Source organism: Apteryx rowi, unplaced genomic scaffold, assembly GCF_003343035.1.
Source record: "Apteryx rowi isolate R43461 unplaced genomic scaffold, aptRow1 scaffold_506, whole genome shotgun sequence".
Taxonomy (NCBI): Eukaryota; Metazoa; Chordata; class Aves; order Apterygiformes; family Apterygidae; genus Apteryx; species Apteryx rowi.
The window spans coordinates 306,886-325,421 of record NW_020450768.1 but is presented as its reverse complement, the minus strand read 5'-3'; the positions used below and the strand labels follow the sequence as shown (position 1 = coordinate 325,421).

Below are 18,536 nucleotides of genomic sequence, written 5' to 3'. Positions count from 1 at the left end.
AACTAGTTCATTTCTGCCTCCGCCTCATATGAAGTTAGGAGCTCAATGAAACTGACAAAAAAAAAAGTAAAACTCATTTTCTTCCAATCTACAGATGGTGCACCAGCCTAGAGGTCCATGTTTATATACAGTGACTAAGCATAACCAGTTCAACAGACTACAGATACTTTGTCCTTTATTTAAAATACTAGTTTTAAATGCAAAGTATGTTTATAAAAACATTTTTCTTTAAGCCTCCAGCACAATTAATGTAGCCTAATTTAACTAATAACAAATTTGTATAGTTTTAAGCGAGTTCCAGACTTCAATCCACATCCAGTGGATGTGGATTATGATACATAATCATAAGTATTACACCAGCAACTAAATAATTTATGAGTTTTTAACATAATGAAAAATCATGTAGTAATTAAAAATCTCAGTCAATGGACCATTCATTATATGAGTAGAAATAGTATAACCCATAACTATTTCCCTCTCTTGCAGCAAAAAATAAATCAAAGTTTATCTGCCATTGTGAATGGACCCATTTTTCCTGCAGGATAACAACTAAATTAATAATGCAAAACAAGAATAAACCTGACCCTTTCCTTTTTGATTATTTAAATTATAATAAAATTGGCAATTTAAAACTGGCCACTACAGAAAAAAATAGGAGATTTTGTTTTAGACTTTTTAACCTCTTAGATATAGCAGAATGAAAGTTTTGTTTTTTCCGTTTTCTGAAAATGGATGATTCTGCTGTGGACTTAGAGTTCTTCCATCCTTAAATTTCTCACACAGTTCATAAAGTGTTGGAATTACGTACATTAAAAACAAAAGGTAGAGATCTTTAAGTAGTCATTTATTTCAAAATTTAAGCAATTTGATAGATGTCATACTACAACTTTCGAATTACCAAAGAGGTCTTTTTAAATTTAGCCAGACCTGAGTTTCTATTGATAGAGGTTGAAAAAAACATGAAAGAGTCTTCCAAGCTTTCTTTAATCAGCACAAACAAGAGGGAAAAAAATATGCAGAAGCTCATTTTTCCTTCCTTATGTGCCAATTTGCCATTGCTTTGTCAAGGTTTTTACAGCTCTTTCACTTGTTTTAACAAAGTTGGAATAAAATTTATCTGAGAAGAATCTAGCACAGTTCTACAAAAGCACTAAAGTCCACATACCTCACTGAAATCACCTGAAGAAAAGCAAATTCACATCTTTCCCTGTAGCTATTGCTGACTGAAAGAAGTTTTCTACAAGTCTGAGACAACAGAGCACCAGTGTATCTGTTTATATCACCAGCCCTCTGCTTTGGCAACTGCAAGTAGTTTAGGTTTGTTTTCAGAAAGAAGCTCAGAGTGGTCAGAATGAAAAAGGTGAGAAATAAAGCTTGAGGTCTGATGTGAAACAAAGAAAGCAAGGGTTAAGATCGGTAGATCACAACTTAAACAAGAAGTGTCTGAGCTTTCACTGAAAATTTACAGAGTGATTGGGATCTGTTTTGTCAATGTCATACCGACCTGGAAAGAACTGCTGATAAATAGTGTCAGCTATTTATCAGTTTCTCTTCCGTTTTGCACTTATTTCCATTTCCCTTTCAATGCTGATGGTGAATGAGAAACAGCAGAAAGGGCGACTTCTTGTTATGCATCGCAGACTTCTGTTAACATTGTATTTGCACACAGGGTCCTTATGTGAAGGCATTGCACAGGGAGTTAAGGAGTTGTAGCACACCATGTCTACAACACCAAAGCAGGCATCCTTTCTCTAGCTTCCTCCCTTCCCTTCCAGCTGCACTGCTTCCATTTGGTGACCACAACAAACCGTACTTTATATGACTGCCATGCAGGCACAGGCAACTAACAGATAACTGATGTGGATTATGACTGAACAAGATTCAAACTCTTAGCAAGCAGTACACAAACAGGTAAAGTTCTGTTCAACAAGATTACACCTGAGAAACAGCACCTAAGTGGAAGATACAGCACTACCCAAGGAAGGGCTCCTGAGAGATGGATGCTGCTTCTCGCTTTGACACAGGCTTGGTATGTGGCGTGAAACAGGTCATCTCTCTCTCAGCATCATTCTTTCTCTGTCTGTCTACTGACAGTTCAAGCTCTTTGGTTCAAGCACTACCTCTTCAGACTGTTCTTCACAGCAGAAGTAACTTGAGTTTTTTCTTGTCTTTTTCATAATACACTAATGTTTTTCATCTGGACATCAGATAAAGCCAGGTGCTACTTTTGCTGGTACCAGTTTGCAAGACTGAGGACAACTAACTAATCACTCCTATGTCAACAGCCTTTCAATGCCTACCCGGAAGTCCTCCTTCCCCTGCAGGCCCCGCAAACCACATGCCTAAGTGGACAGGCAAGTTCTCCTACAATTAACCATAAAAAAGTAATCTTGCAGCACAAAGCAAAATCAAAACATGTCCACCCACAGAAGTCCCATAGATGCACATGAGGGAAGCTGGCTTCCAGAAAAAACAAAGCCAAGTAGACAATCTCAGGTTCAGCTTTAAGATATGGGTACTCACACCCAACCACAAACCATCAGGGATACCACTGCAGTAACAACAGTGATCTCACCAAACTTCAGCATTCATATGGACTGTTTCATCATGTAATGACACTTTAATGAAAGCAAGTAAAAACAATATAATTTCTCTACATATAAAGCCACTCCCAATTCCAATGTTGTGATCTATGGCTTGACAGCATTTCATCCTCTTGTGTAGGTTTATTTCTTTTTAATACAGTAGCATGGTTTTATTTCAAAGAACAGGCTTAAATAATATTCAGTCATTCATTTTCCTAAATGGTGCTGCATTGTCAGCACCCTATAATCATTTTAATATATGAATGCAGTAGTTCAAAATAAAAGTATTACATTTATGCAGTGTTGCAGCACTTTTGGCATAAATCACACATTGCTAGATGTTTTGCATGATAATGAAGCTTGTACAAAACTAGCAGGCTCTTGAAAATGCCTTGTATTACAGACTAGCCAGCAGAAGATGTATTACATTTATAATGTAATTCTTGTTGCCAGTACTGTGCAATTAAATTCAATATAAATTATCACTATAAAAAATAAAATCCAGTTAAGTCCAAACTGCCAGCCAACTAGAGCAAGAGGGTCTTACCTTAAAATATCTAGCACTTGCAGCTCTCATTATTGTGTCATTATTTCTTGCATATACCTGCCTACCTTTTGTCGTCCCAGTTCCAGAAAGCATGCAATTACAACACCTTCATCTTTACATGTAAAGTGTCTAACCCTCAAGGTTGAAGATTAAGACTAGACAACATAAAAAAAAACAAATTCCCAAGGTGCTGTTTATAAGAATAGCAAGACTTTCAATGCTTAGGCCTTCCCATGTGCTACAGGCATCCCACTCTTTGGAAAAAAGGGAAACGTTTGTGCCTAGTAACCCAGCAGCACCCAGAAAGAACATTCCCAAAAGGGAGTTTTGTAATTACAGCCATTCGATGGAGAAAACTCCACTCTCAACAACTGAGGCATGGGATAAGGCTTTTATCCAACTCAAGTACTCAAATGTGGAGCAATAAGAGACCCCTCATATGCTCAGAGTACAGATAATGTACACCTTTCTATGGCCATGCTCCAGCAACACTCCTCAGACAAGCCAGCATGCAACTACATCACAGCTAAAAGCTGGGACATCATCAGAACCCTCTCAAACCCAACGATAAATGCATTTTGTTCTCAACACAGTGCAGTGCTGGAGAAGGTCCTGACTAGTTCACTGACTGACTCACACAACCACGTTTTTAATAGGGAAATAACTATAGGAACAATTTCAACAGGGCCCAAACTTCACATTAACTGTTTTATTGACAGTCAGGATTCTTGTAGAACCAAGCAGGCTACCCATTAAGATGAAGCAGATGACAGCCAAAGTAGTACAGAACGGGTGTTCCAAGAATTGTTTTGGTGTCATCTACTTACCGAAGACAGTCAGAGTAGGAAACTTCTTAGTTGCTTGGTTTCAGAACTCTGTTCAAAGAATCACTGAAGTTCCAAAAAAAAAAAAAAGCATTGCAGGTTCAAGGTAATATCCATGACTAATGTGAAATGAACTGTCTACTGCTTCTCAGATGGTCTTACAAGTCTGTGAAACCTGGATAATAAATAGTTGGCTTGGTTTTTAGAAAGAAATTAATTAGTAAAAATGTCAAACAGTAACTCCTTAGACAAACACAGAAACCTCACATTCAAAGTTTAATGAGGATTGGATTATCGTCTTAGTGGTCCAAACTAAGAATACCACCCAACTTTTGAAACTTGTTTGCTTAGAGTTCTGAAATTGATATTTAAATTCAATTTGTAAAACTGTCAAGTATCCACAATTTTATTAAAAATCTTTTAAGGAAAAAATGGAAAAACAGATTCAAGTTTGTATTTTTATGTGCAAAAGTTTGAAAACGTTGTTGTAAACATAGCTCTGTGGACAGAGTTCCACCATCATCGACATTTCATCTGTTCTGAGTCAAAACACAAACTATGTGGAATAACTTTGGAAATAAGAAAAAAGAATAGAAAAGAAGCTACATAGATTTGTCAAATTGTCTTCAAGAGGAAAAAAGTTTTAAATTCAATCCTACAATTACAACTCCAGCTTATAACTTCATTAACAGCTTTGCAAATTTTTCTAGTTAAACTGGGCATTAGTTTTTTAAAACAAAAAAAAAGACAGCACTGTAAAAAAAGTCATGATCAAATTCCAAATACACTAAATACAACAGAATTTTTGACTTCAACATTCATGGATTAGAACTTTAGTATTAAAAAATAGCGTTCAGGTGAGATTCAAGCATCAAGCCTTAATAGAACTCAAAAATGCCCGACTCCTGCATCAAATAAAAAAAGAAAATAGTTCCACGGCAATCATATTTTAAAATTAAAAATTAGAAATAAAAATTTCCATCAACACATGCAGGAATAAACAGCTTTAAAACAAGGTAGGAGAGGCATGCTTCAACATACACTCCTTCACCCAAATGAGACAGATCCATCATCATACTCTGAGTTGGGTATTTGTAAAGGTACACTAAAACTCAAAATAAGGAGGGTGCTAAAGTTACTGAGGGTGACAGGAAACCTAGCAGAGTAAGAAGTTTTAGACAGTTATTCACAGATATTTTCCTATGAGAAAAGAATGGTAAGAATGTAGCTTGAACATTAACAAATCCACTAGAATATCAGTCTGCCTGGTATAGTCAGCAGGTTTGGACAGGGGGGGTCAGTGGGTCTGGAAATCCAAACTTTAGCTTGTAATCAGAAAAATCCTGCTTCAGATATTTGAACCGGCAGCTAGAAATATGTAATACAATATAGAGCTCTCCTAAAAAGGTATCCAGCTAGATGGAGCTTATACTGTGTATATGAGGTACATGACTGTAGCCAATGCCAGGTTTAAAATGTAGCTGAAAAAAAGCTAATGTCACTGAAACCCTTTATTATTCTGTAGGGACCCATTCAAAAGTGAGTGACATGGTCAAAACCTGAATTTCCTTCCTGTTCTTTCTTTGGAAATGGCACTGCAGATTGTGTGTGCAATTCCTCAATTAGAATGTCAATGGATCAGAAATTAAAGATACACAGAAAATAAATGAGAATGGAATTTTAAAAGAAGATCATTCAAAATGTGGCCTGGGCAACACGAACTAGTTACTAGTTACTAATGTTTTCCTGTCAAGTAGGAAGAGACATGCAGGGAAATTCTACAGGAGTCCCATTTCATATCCAGCAAATAGTCAAGAATTTCATTGTCAACTTAAGAAATGAGAAGTACAGTAAAAAGCAGAAGGCCCAGAATTAACTACTTTCCTGATGCTTTAGCACAGCAAAGACGTGCAAGACCTCTTTCATATTGTTCTCCCAACCCACCTACACACCCCCAAGTAATATCACTATGTAGTGCTGATTTTGCAGAGTACCAATTTTTCTTCAAAGAACACTGCTAAATACAGCACACTACACAAGAAGCTCTATGAGGTTCAGCCAAGGAGCAGCTCATACGTTAGACAGTTTGGGCTTTTTTGAGAAAACAGGGTATTCAATGAATAATAAATAAATAAAGGAGCTGAAAGAACAGATTTGGGAATTATTAGGAAATACTTATCTGGCAGGAGAGAGCAGGCAAGAATCAATGAGGCTTGTTAAAGATAAGTCCATAAAACAACATTGTTAACTGAATTATCAACATGTGACACAAACCAGGTAACTGTTCCTCATCCCTAATGAAGTTGGGAATCAGTTTTCAGTATCCGGTTTCAGATCAGTGCTCCCAGAGTTTAAAAGCACTGTTTACAATGATCTCCTCACAACCTTTAAGCCAAGAAACACAAGGTAAAAGCTAGCTTTCAGCACTGTTTTCTGAGAACATTAGCCATGCTGGATGCAGTTTGCAGCCACCAGCATTCAACACCAGTTGGAGGAGGACCAAACATTCTCTCCTGGATGGAACTTATCACAATCACATGGCCAACAAGTCACAGACTCCTCAAGAAAACAGATCTCTCTTGACTAGTAAGTCAGTAAGAAACAGATGGGTCCATTCAAGATGCTGACAAAGCCACAGTTATTTACAAAAAGTTGCCTTCCCCTTTTCTCAAAATGTTCCGAGTATCACTCAGATAGTGGGAGACAGTACCTGCAGCCCCTAGGACTTCCAAGAGACTCAGAAGGATTTCCATCTAGTATCTCTTTGACTTAAATGTTTAAAGGTAATCATCAGAAGCATTCACTTGAAAAGACTTCTCCATTCTGCCTTTATATCAGCAAAGGCTCAGTAGCACAGGACATCCTTCCTGAAGTATTAAAACATAGAAAGGACACATACAGTGCTCATCGGTGGGAAATTTCAAGAGTTGAGAAGCAGAGGAACACTCTCCAAGCTTCATACAATGGAGTCCTAACTGTATTCAGCAAATATTCTTCTGCCTAGGAGCCGGTTCCTGCTCTCACTCTAAGCTACCAAAGCAACTGAGAATTCAGTGAAGCTGTATTTGACACTATCACTTCCTCCCCTTTGGTATCCCACCTTGCTGACCACTACTAGACAGGATAAGACATGTGGATGTGCTCCAGTTCTGCTGGCAAACAACTCACACTCAGCAGGGGACATGCCTTTATGCCAACACCAGCTAACATGTCCATGGACTTCACCGCCAATGACCAATAACCGTTACCAACTCAGTTTACAAAACCTGTAGAGGTGACATCATATTGCCTTCACTTTATTAACATCTTCCGAAAGATAGGCATAAGAGATAATTGCCATGCTTCTTGCACAGCATCTCTGCTGAACCCCCAAAGGTTCAAATATCTCCACACTAAGTGCTCAGGTTCTGTTCTATTCCTTCACAGAAATATGCAGAAATGATGCATCTTGGTCTCACTGCATGTTCAAAGCAAAAGGCAGCAATATCTTAGCTAACTATGGCAGCAGTAAAGAGAAATTAGCACTTACAAAGAGCAGCAGTGGCAGAATACAAAGCAGAACAAGATAATGGTGATCCTGAGAAGCTTCTGAATAACTGCCTGTCCACAGTTGAGAAGCAGCAATTGTCCAGCAGTGAAACCACCACAGAAGTAAAGATTCAACAGTCATCAGCAGAGAAATTCCTTTTGTCCTAACTCTAAACAGGACATCCCCTTCCCAAATACTGCTTTAGTCACATCATGTCAAGCATTCATTACACACCCCTTCCTCAATTTGTCCACCACACTGTGCTAGCCCTAGAGACAGACAGACGAATTGGATGTTCACATGACATGATCTGTTCAACTGATAAGTAACACAGATCTCATAATGCCTCACTTCAATATTGCTCTGTCTTCATTGGATTCTGTACACCTCAATCTTGCTCTTCCTTATTTGTTTATATTAGTGCTTTCATCGCATTGCTGACTTTTTCAAGGCACTAAAACAGGCTAGGCCCTTGCTTTGTTAGAGGACACTTCATCCAGGATACATGGGAACAATCAATGCCAATAAGAATGTATCAGCAGGAAAAGACAACTAGGGAAAACATGGGCCCACTGCTGAAGGCCAAAGAGTACCTGGTAACAAAGAATACAGAAAAAGATGAAGTACTCGGTGTTTTCTTCACCTCAGTCTTTACTGGTAAGATTGGACTTCAGAAATCCCAGGTCACTGTGAAAGGGGACTGAGTGTGTGAGACTTTCCCTGGGAAAGTCTGGAGCAAGAAGACTTACCCTCAGTGGAGGAGGATCAGGTTAGGGCATATTTAAACAGACTGGACATACACACGTCCATGGGACCCGATGGGATGCACCCAGCAGTGCTGAGGGAACTCACCAATGTGATTGCAAGGCCACTCTCAATGAGTTCCCTGAGAACTAGAAGAAAGCAAATGTCACCTCTATCATCAAGATGGGCAAGAAAGAGGATCCAGGGAACCAGTCAGCCTCACCTCAATTGTGGGAAGATGATAGAGCAAACCCTCCTGGAAACCATTTCCAAACACACTAAGGACAAGAAGATGACTGAGAGTAGTCAGTGTGGATTTACAAAGGGGAAATCATGCCTGACCAACGTGACAGCCTTCTATGACTTCTATGACTGGTTTCATGGATGAGAGGAGAGTGGTGGATGTGTTTACTTCGACTCTGGTAAGGCTTTTGATACTGCCTCCCATAACATCCTCATAGAAAAACTAGTGAAGTACAGGACAGGCTAGACAAATCAACAGTAAGTTCAAGGGTGGATTGAAATATGGCTGAATTGCTGGGCTCAAAGAGTTGGGATCAGCAGCCGGCAGTCCAGCTGAAGACCAGTCACTAAAGGAGTACCCCAGGGTCGATACTGGGTCCAATACTGTTTAACATTTTTACTGGTGACATTAGCAGCAAGACAAATACACCCTCAGCAAGTTTGCAGTTGACACAAAACTGGGAGGAGTGGCTAGAACTCCAGAGGGTTGTGCTGCTATTCAGAGGGACCTTGACAGGCTGGAGAAATGGGCCAATAAGAACTTCACAAAGTTCAACAAAGGGAAATTTAAAGTCCTGCACCTGGACAGGAATAACCCCATGCACCAGGACAGGCTGGGGCAGACTGACTGGAAAGCAGCTTTGCAGAAAAGGACCTGGTGGTCCTGGAGGACAAGTTGAACATGAGCCAGCAATGCATCCCTGAGGCAAAGAAGGCCTGCTATTATCCTGGGCTGCATTAGGAAGAGTGTTGTCAGCAGGCTGAAGGTGGTGATCCTTCTCCTCTACTCAGCACTGGTGAGGCCACATCTGGAGTACTGTGTCCAATTCTGGGCTCCCCAGTGCAAGAAATATATGGACATACTGGAGCAAGTCTATCAAAGGACCATGAAGATGATTAAAGGATTGTAATATCTGACATATGAGAAGAGGCTGAGACAGCTGGGATTGTTTAGGCTGAAGAAGAGAAGGCTCAGGGAGGATCTTATTAAAATGTATAAATACATGATTTGGGGGGGGGGGCAGGGGGCAGGGGTTGTGAAAAAGATGGAACCACTCTTCTCAGTGGTGCCCAGCGAAAGGACAAGAGGAAATGGACACTAATTGAAATACATGAAATTCTGTTTAAACATAAGAAAAATCTTTTTTTACTTTAAGGGTGGATCAAACACCGGAACTGGTTGCCCAGAGAAGTCGTAGATTCTCCATCCCTAGAGATATTCAAAACCCAACTAGACAAGGTCATGAGCAACCTACTCTAGCTGACCCTGCTTTGAGCAGGGGGTTGAACTAGACAGCTACAGCATAACTGTAGAATATACTTTCCTGCAGATTATTAAAAGTAATACTAACGTACTTGTATATCAAGTTTAGAGATAACTAATTCAATGCAATTGGTACCACACATGAGGCAAAACCTAACGGCTCACTCAGGGTCTCTTCTACACACAAATAATTCAATATGAATTGTGTAGATATGACAAACAAGACAGCAGTACAGGACCAAGGTACAAACATGTTAGAACTCCAAGCTCATCCTGGGGTCAAAATTAAGATGCACTGCCAAGGTAGTGGAAGGAGCCCAGGATTGGAATAGCAGAGGAGACTGTAAGGAAAGGGCAATAGCACTGCCTGAGTAGAAGGAAGCCAAGATGAGTGCCACAGGGACAAGGCAGAAATTAAGATAGTGGAAAGGAAGAACTTCACAAAAGCAATTGATTCAAACACACACATTTACAGAAACCTAAAAATCTACTGAAAAAATACATATGTACAGACAGAAGATTAAGAATATTAAAATGGGCAGTGGTTTCATACCTACTTTTTTTTTTTTTTTTTTTTTAGGATCGGGCATCTAGTATCTGATGCAACTGTGACAGTCAGTGAGTGACATGGCACCAAAACTGCCAAAAGTAATAAATAACCCGTATCCAAGGTTAAATCAGATATCAATAAGGCTCACTATAGTACAGTGGCATTTGAAAAAAAGAACATGGGACAATAAAACCATAACCACTTGCTGCCAGCAAGCATGCAAATCTCAGCATTCACATTTCTGGGACCTGTGTGTGCCTCTTACCAAGAAATCGAGCCTTTCAGCATTCAAAGGGATGTGGTCCTTTGGCTGCAGATCGCCTAGCAATAATACACATGCAAGGCACACAAACGACATTCCCCTTAGCACAGAAAGGACTGTGGTGCTAATGGGAAATGTGGTATTTGGAGAAAACGATGAAGTTCCAACAGCTGCAGCACACTGGGAGGGGGGGGAAAGAGAGAGGGGGAGAGGGGGAGAGAGAGACACAGCAGGAGGGAGAGCAGAGACTGGAGCCAACCTAACCCCTGAATCAAAACAACGTAAGGAGATGTTATTTGGGACAACAGAGAGATATCTTTGGAGTTCCCACACCCTTTTCCTCTCTCTTACATTTTACCAGTTGCAGCCAGGAAAGTAATAGTGCATAAATAGAATAACCTAAAATTGTTCTCATCAACCGTGTCAGGCCATCATTCATCACACCATGAATCTTCTCTATATAAGCACTTAAACACACTGATGATGGGTAGTAGAGAAAAGCCCTTTACAGACAAATAAATGCAAAGATGATCAGTAATACAGCCAAGCATCAATCACTGTTAGGTCCCGCACAAAGCTGTTTTGCAGCTACCCAGTACTTTAAAAAAATGTAATAGAAGTCATACAAAAACAGAAATGAGAAAAAAATAATAAAAACTTTTAAAACTCCATCTGCTCTGCATGGAGTTGGGTCAAAGGCTGGGGCCTGCTAACTCACCTTCTTGCAGGTGGTGACTGTTAGGTTATGTGATAAATAGCTCATCTCCTCACACACAAAGGAGCACAGAGGAACAACGGCAGGTGGGAACTACTCCCAGGCCCATCACAGAAGAGCCATCAGCCCAGAAAAGGCTCATCACCACAAACACAAAGGAGCACGGAGAGAACCCAAACAACCCCCTCAGAGACACGGGCCCTGCCCCGGCCCCTCCCGGGGCTGTCCCAGGAGGGCCATCAGCCCCAGGGTCCATGGGTGAAACCCACCAGATCAGTCAACAGGAGCAGCTCTCCTGGTCATCCGAGACACCCACGGGGTTACTGCCTAGGGCCGTGGGATACATTATGGGATGCAGGGCAAGAGCATTTCGGGATTGCATCAGGCTTATTATGGGTGGCTTAGAGGAGGAACCAAAGGTGGGAAAAGGGAAGGATCGAGGTGGTCTGGGGAGGAACAAATGTGGGAAAATAGAGGCATAATGGCATAAAAGGGGCCAGTCGCATTTAAACAGGTTGCTGGGCCTGAGCAGTGCAGTCTGTCCCGCCTTCTTATTAAACTGAGTGGAGACCACAGGTCACAGGGCCCATGTTTCTGTGGTGCCAGCAACTGGAGTGAGTGAGGGTATGTGTGTCAGTCTGTCATCACTATCAAACAGCAAGCTGGGCTTGGAAGTCGTGGCCAGGGAAGAGAGTTTCTAGACACCACTCTTTTTCTTTTGAGAGGGAGGGGAAGGAAAACTTGAATGAGTGAATTTTAAAGGCAAATAAAACAAATACAAAACATAGCTTTACAAGAAAATAGAAGTGGTAGAAAGAGGGGACAAAGTCTTAATGTTCCCCCTCCCCCTTATTTCTCAGCTCTGGTTCCCTCACTTCCTACCAACATCCGACTTGCTCCCATCATAGTGCCGGGGTCTGCCCTTGTCACACGGCCCAGCACTGGAAAAGGTATATGCAGGTTATTTTTCACCCCCCATTCACACTGGGGCTGCCATCCACACTGCCAATGTAATCTGATTTTTCTTCCTATTTTGTTTTAACCTGGATATATGAACATGTATACTTCCTACACTGCATATAGTTCAGGTTCCTTGCATTAGAAGCCTCAGCAATACCATATCACTTCTCTTGTTTTATTAGCATTACCTCAAAGAACAATTAGAGTAGCTTTCGTAGCCCTTAAAAGATCCACATGCTAAATGTTTCACATGCACAGTTTTTCTCCCAGGTGCTTGTCAGGTATTTGGTTAAAAAGATGCAAACACAAATCATGTTTTAAACCTCAGAAATATCCCCTCCATTGTTTGCTGCCTTGATTTTATAATAGCTCACTCAGGCATACCAGTCCTTAGAAAAATGGCATGGCAGAGGCTGGAGTACAGTTACACACGGGAACTGTCTGGTCCATCAGAATGCATCAGAAGATGAGTAAGGCCACTGCTTTGAGGCCTCTTCATTAAGCTTGGTTCAACAACCCAAGCTAATTATCGCTCCAGACTGTGTCACCCTGAGCACAATCTAATTCTTCAAGCATTCTGAGGAACAAGGTAGCAGTTATCTGCATTTCTAGTGCAGAGGGATGAACAACATAAGTGAAGAAAATATATAAAAAGAAACCAAGCTCTTTAAAGGACTTCCCACAGTACAATAGCCCTCTCCCCCAAAAAGTTTTTTTTTTTCCTCCCTCCCTTATTTGCACACCAAATTTACTCTATGAGCTTTAGACTATGCAGAGAAAGAGCAAGGAAGGAAAGCTTACAGGAGGCCATCTTTAAACACATTATTGGTAATTATTTTGTGTTTTTAAATTTACTTTCAATTAAAATGATTTTTCTTATGCATGCTTACAGACTAAGGAAAACAGGTACTCCTGGAGAGCAATGTAAATAAACCACTCCAGCAGCCATGTTTGTTCTTTGTTTTGAAAAGACCAGAATTACAGTAGCACATGCACATTTTTCATCAACACTCCTTTTTTTTTTTAAATTACATTTTCAGATTATGTTCTCCTGTCCTGTACATGTTTTTATGCTACATGAACAGACACAACATCCCTTTGTGTTGCTCCACATCTTGGACAGTTGCACACTCCTGACCAAACAATGAGCTGGTGGGAAACAGAGCTGATCTTAACTCACTGAAGAATAAGTTCAGTGAGACATGAAGATGCTCAGTTTGATTTTTTTTCCAGTCTAGAGATCACGAAATAAGGCTCCAAATGAGCCATTGGCTCACACAATACAGTTTTGTTCAGTGCTTGCTTGATTTGGGGGGAGAAATTTTTGTTTTTCTCACTGCAAAGTGAGCATCTTATTTGTATGAACAAAAGCCTGTTTAAAAGCCGTTAAACAATTAGTGGTGATGATGTATTATATGAAGCAAAAGCAGAAAAAAATTCAAGCTACTAACTTTTACTCCTTTGTCTCAAGTGGTCATCCATTTTCTGCATACTGGCTACACAAAGTTGTGATAGAAACATACCATCCCTAGTAATCAGCTGCATGAAAACCAATTTCATTTTGTCAAGTCAATACTTTTTACAAGCAGTATCCCATCTAGCAGATAGGAATTTTGAGGCAGAGAGTGGTAAAACTATTGCACCATCATCATAAAATGGGTCAAAGAACCAGGAACAGAATTCCCAGTTCCCCTGGCTCTCCCTGATCATATCCCTTTCCACTGGGTCATAGCTGCCATATAGAGTCAATGCACTCATCAGCTCAAACTCTCTGAAGACTGCTAACTGCTCTCCATCTTCCCCCACTCTCAGGTCCCGAGTTTTCTGATGCCATAGGTGCTTTCTAAACACCCAAGTGAGAGTCAGAGTTGACCACCATTTGGAAGGCAATCAGAAGCATGCTCTTGCATATAAATTTAAGCCCTTTTCTACAGTGGGATAGGAATGCACAGCTGTTACTACATGTCATTTCAGAGAGGCATCAGTAATTTGACATTCATGACCACCACAAGCACTCTCTGAAACTCTGCCCTACTAAGGTCCTGGCTGGCAATCTGCCAGGCCTGTGGTGGGTAGGACCACTGCACATAAAACCTATCAGATTGCATACTGCCTTTGTCATTTCTGGAAATTGGATGAAACAAGAGGACTACTGCAACACTTCACCTTGGTCCCACTGACCTCCTACCTCATATGTAGATGGAGCATTACTCTGTAGTCTTATGGAGATGTAGTCAACAAATAATACACATCCCAGCATGCACTGTATCACTCTGATTCTGGTGACTTTGAGTTATGGAATATTTGATGATACTCCACAGCAGAAAAATAAATGCAGTTCAGCATGTTCAGTAAGACAAAAAAACTTCTAAACAAGAATTCCTTACTGCAGCATCTTTCAAATCAAAGAGCTTCTGTTTAGCACTTACGCATTGACAAAGCTCTTGGTAGAAGCAGTCATAGTCTGGGTCTGGTGTATATTTTATCCTAAAAACATACGATTATAAAAAGTCAGGAAGCCAAGTAGTCGTTGGTGAATCATCTAGAAGATATCATCTAGAAAATACACCTTCAAATGAAGTCTTTAAATCTGGTGTAATGGGGTTTTCAAATACAGTCTAACAGTTCAAGCAAGAAATTATGGCATACTGCCTGCAGACTTACAGGTTCTCCTCTCAGCTACAACCCGGACTTCATAGGTAGCTACACCAGGTCACTTCACGCTACCAATGCTCTGGGATCCCACATCCAGAAGGGGCATGGTAAAAAACACCCATCTTTATACCCCACTTCGGGATCTTCAGGCTTACACAGCAGCAAACCTTTCGTCCTTCAGCTGCCTGGGACATAAAGCTCAGCTAGCCTACAGAGAATGTGATACGTGCTAATTTGTTACATCAACTCGGGAAGTGATTGTACGATGAAACTAGGCGCTAAGTATGGGCTAAACTACAACATCCTGTAACGAGAACATGTCCCCCACCTGAGATGATTTCACTGAGCTAGCGAAACTGCAATGTTAGTTTAGATTACCTAATATGGCGGTATTGCACAACTGTATTGTGAAATGTGTGCACACGACCTGAAGGTCATCACTCACAACGCCGAGGAAGACTCCAGCCTTCATCCCCACGACCACCAGAGGGCTGAAGAAGACTCCCTAGCAACAGTCGGCGCAACCGCAGAAGTTACAGGAAGTGCCACGTATACCCGGAACTAGAGCCGCATATAAGGAGACTGTGAGCGGGGGAATTTTGCGCGCCGTTGGTGGAGCAGAGACTCCCCGGCCGCCCAGTGCTGTTTTGCTTACTTGTGACTTGCTCAATTATTTTATTAAATTGGAATTAATGCAACCCAGTTAGAGTGGTCGTTACGATTTGTCACGTTTACCTATAACAGAGAAGACTGAGGGAAAAGAAGAGAAAAGAGGGGAAATGGAAACATGGGGAAAAATAAAATGTTAAGTGATTTTCTCCTCTCAGCTGTTTGACTATCACATTTTCATTGCCTTCATCAAGAATATTTCGGCAGTTTTCTGTTCTACCTGTAGTGAGCAAGAAGCTGAAGCAGCATCTTTTTTGCAGACAAACAGTTGAAAGTTGTGAGCTAATGAAAGCAGAGATGTATATTTTCAGTATATGGTGGAGAACCAGCTGCACAGTGATTACAGAAATTGGAGTCCTCTGGCCAGATGGCAGTATTTACATAAGCAAGAGAAGAACAGTATAGTTTAAATCAGGAGCTCAACAGTATCCCAGTGTGTTGACTGCTGGAGACCATTTATTTTCAGTACAGACTTTCTTTACTTTTATACATTCCAAAGCTACTCCTTAAGTTATCATTCCTCTGCTGAGCCCAGATTTGGTCCTGGTTTCAGTTCAATACAAGTCATTTACCAAGTGTATCTTGGACCACTTGGTGTCAACATTTTAATTCAGTTTTTTATGAGGACAGTCTCACACTCAGTGTGTGAGGGTATCTCATGCAGCTCTGTGTATTTTAAAATAAGATCAAGATGCCCTGTGGACTGTAGTTTACACATACCAAGCAGCTATGACTGCAGAGAACCACACCACGTCATATAGTCTGAACAGCTACGATCACTGTTACCTCAGGGATCTCCACTCCAGAGCACTGGGCAGAACAGACCCACCCTACCACATACCAACCATCTGCAAGCAAGCCACAGCCATTGGCGACAAGACCCTTTCACAATGCAATCACAGCAAATGAAGAAGCTAAAACCACGACCAGAGCTCTGAAGAGCCCTATTGACCAAATGGACAGAGTAAACATTGCCCACAAAACGGTACTTTAGCAAGTACTGCTGCCCATAGGCCAATGAAGGCTTGGTGTCATTTGTCTACTCTTGAGTTTTGCCAGTACAGCCATGCTCTCTTCCTCAAGTCCATCCTTAAATTGACAGATACACCTGGAAGTTTATACTTAAGTGCCATTACATCAGGAAAAAAATGTATTTGTATGTCTTTCCACTTAAAGAACTGATTTAAACTGCAGCTCAAAAAGGAAGTTTACTTATGTACTTCTACAAGCAAAAAATTTTACAGAATAATAAATAAGCTAGAACACTAAGCTCCCATATGGCTACTACTGCACATCCTCAGTGCATTTACAGCATTACATTTTATTTCTTTCAACTCTTCAGCTTCCTGATTTGGCTTCCAGGCTACTGAATAGTTACTTTTCCTGAATTTTAAAGTTCTTGCTTCTTCTACACCAGTTCCTCAAGCATAATTCACTTGGCTGGCACAGTCACACCAAAGCAACTTACAGACATCCCACCAAACTATGTATTTTCCAGTCTGTACAACCCCCTGTTTTACACTAGAACAAAATAAAACCTCAGGTTCTGATACCACAGAAAAGTTCCTTTCCTTCCAATCTCGTATCTTCTGAGAAATTCTGTTTTTGGATTTTCTCTCAGGCTGCTCTTTACATTCCAATAATTAGAATCCTCCAGCTTCTTTTATCAGCCACACATCCTTCACCGCTGTTTATCTGTTTTAGAGTTACTTTATTTACTCTGTCCTGCCATGCCTTTAGTCAAAATAATGCTGCCAAATATATCTGCATCAAAGAAACAGACCACTGTGGCTAAGCACATAGAAGTGCACACTGCATTTAGTATGAAGCCAAACTGTTCAGTTCAGTGCTTTCAGGAGAATGACTGATAGAAAGTGCAGCCTGGGTCACCACATTCAGGTCTCCACTTTCATGGTTTACTCCCTTATATACACTCCCTCATGAACTTAAGCTCTGTTTTAAAACTTACTGCATTTCATACTCTTGCTACTGCTAACAGAAGGTCATGCCATTGCTTGTATAGGTAGAGGCTCCCCTGTCCCTAAACTTTATAATGAATCTTACAGAATCTGGGAATTTTCTTAAAGTGCTAGCTGATGGGATCAAGCTGTTACTTAAAAGTCTAAGCTTTCACCAAAATATGTCTTTCTAGTCCTAAACAATAAAATGTTTGAAAATACGAACTTCCAGCATTCAAGAAAGCAAACATACTTTACACTGGGGGATTTTTTTTTAATTTCATTATTTTCAGTAGTCTGACTCATTTTCAAATGATGAAGAATAGTAAGTGTGCAACCAAACTGTGAAGACAATCCAAATAAAGTACTGTGAGTGACATGTAACATCTGTAATATCATGATCTCTGCCATCCGCAGAAAACACTGCTAACACTCAACTACGTCCTTTCCCCACTCCAGATGTGACAGTGATTGGAAAGAACTTTATTTAACAATTTGCAAATTGTTATTAAGAAAGTGTCTGACTACATCGCTGGTGCCCAGTCAGTGCAGAATCACACTAAATAAAACCACAGGCAAAGCAAACAGCATTGTGCAGGCTATCTGCCAATTAGCAGATCCAGTGGGCAGAAAAGAAACCCTTCCAGCAAAAACAAGGCCTTTTCATGTCACCCCTTAACAGAATTGAGACACTTCCCAAGAGATTCCTTCCCCAGAGACGTGTAGGTGCTACAAAGTATCTGTCAGCTGCAGGTCATTGGTCCATCTTCAAACGCACTCGATTCTTCATGGGATAACTTCAGTTACTATTTGTTTTATATTATTTAAGGTAATTGCTATTAATACTGTATAGGCAGTTCAACAGAGAAGTAAGGCAGTAACTATCACATTACCATATTCTGCAAAAAATTCTTCTTCATGAATTATTGCAGCAAATTAGAGTCTGACAGGTACCTAGGGAATGGAAAGAAGAAGAAATTATCCAAATTCAAAACTTGATAAATAACTGAGTTTTTAAAAGACAGTCTGAT

General features: G+C 40.5%; 1 protein-coding gene across 5 annotated transcripts in view; it reads right to left on the bottom strand.

Annotated features, from left to right (window-relative positions):
- The window catches only part of TSPAN9 (tetraspanin 9), a 207,237-nt gene that overhangs the window by 143,284 nt on the left and 45,417 nt on the right, over positions 1-18,536 (bottom strand). Inside the window, exon 5 of one of the 5 annotated variants that reach the window (XM_026079971.1) lies at positions 18,399-18,459. The exons of the other annotated variants lie outside the window; for them this stretch is intronic. The gene's annotated coding sequence lies outside the window, so the exon portion shown is untranslated. The remainder of the gene's footprint in view (positions 1-18,398; positions 18,460-18,536) is intronic. 5 annotated transcript variants of the gene reach the window in all.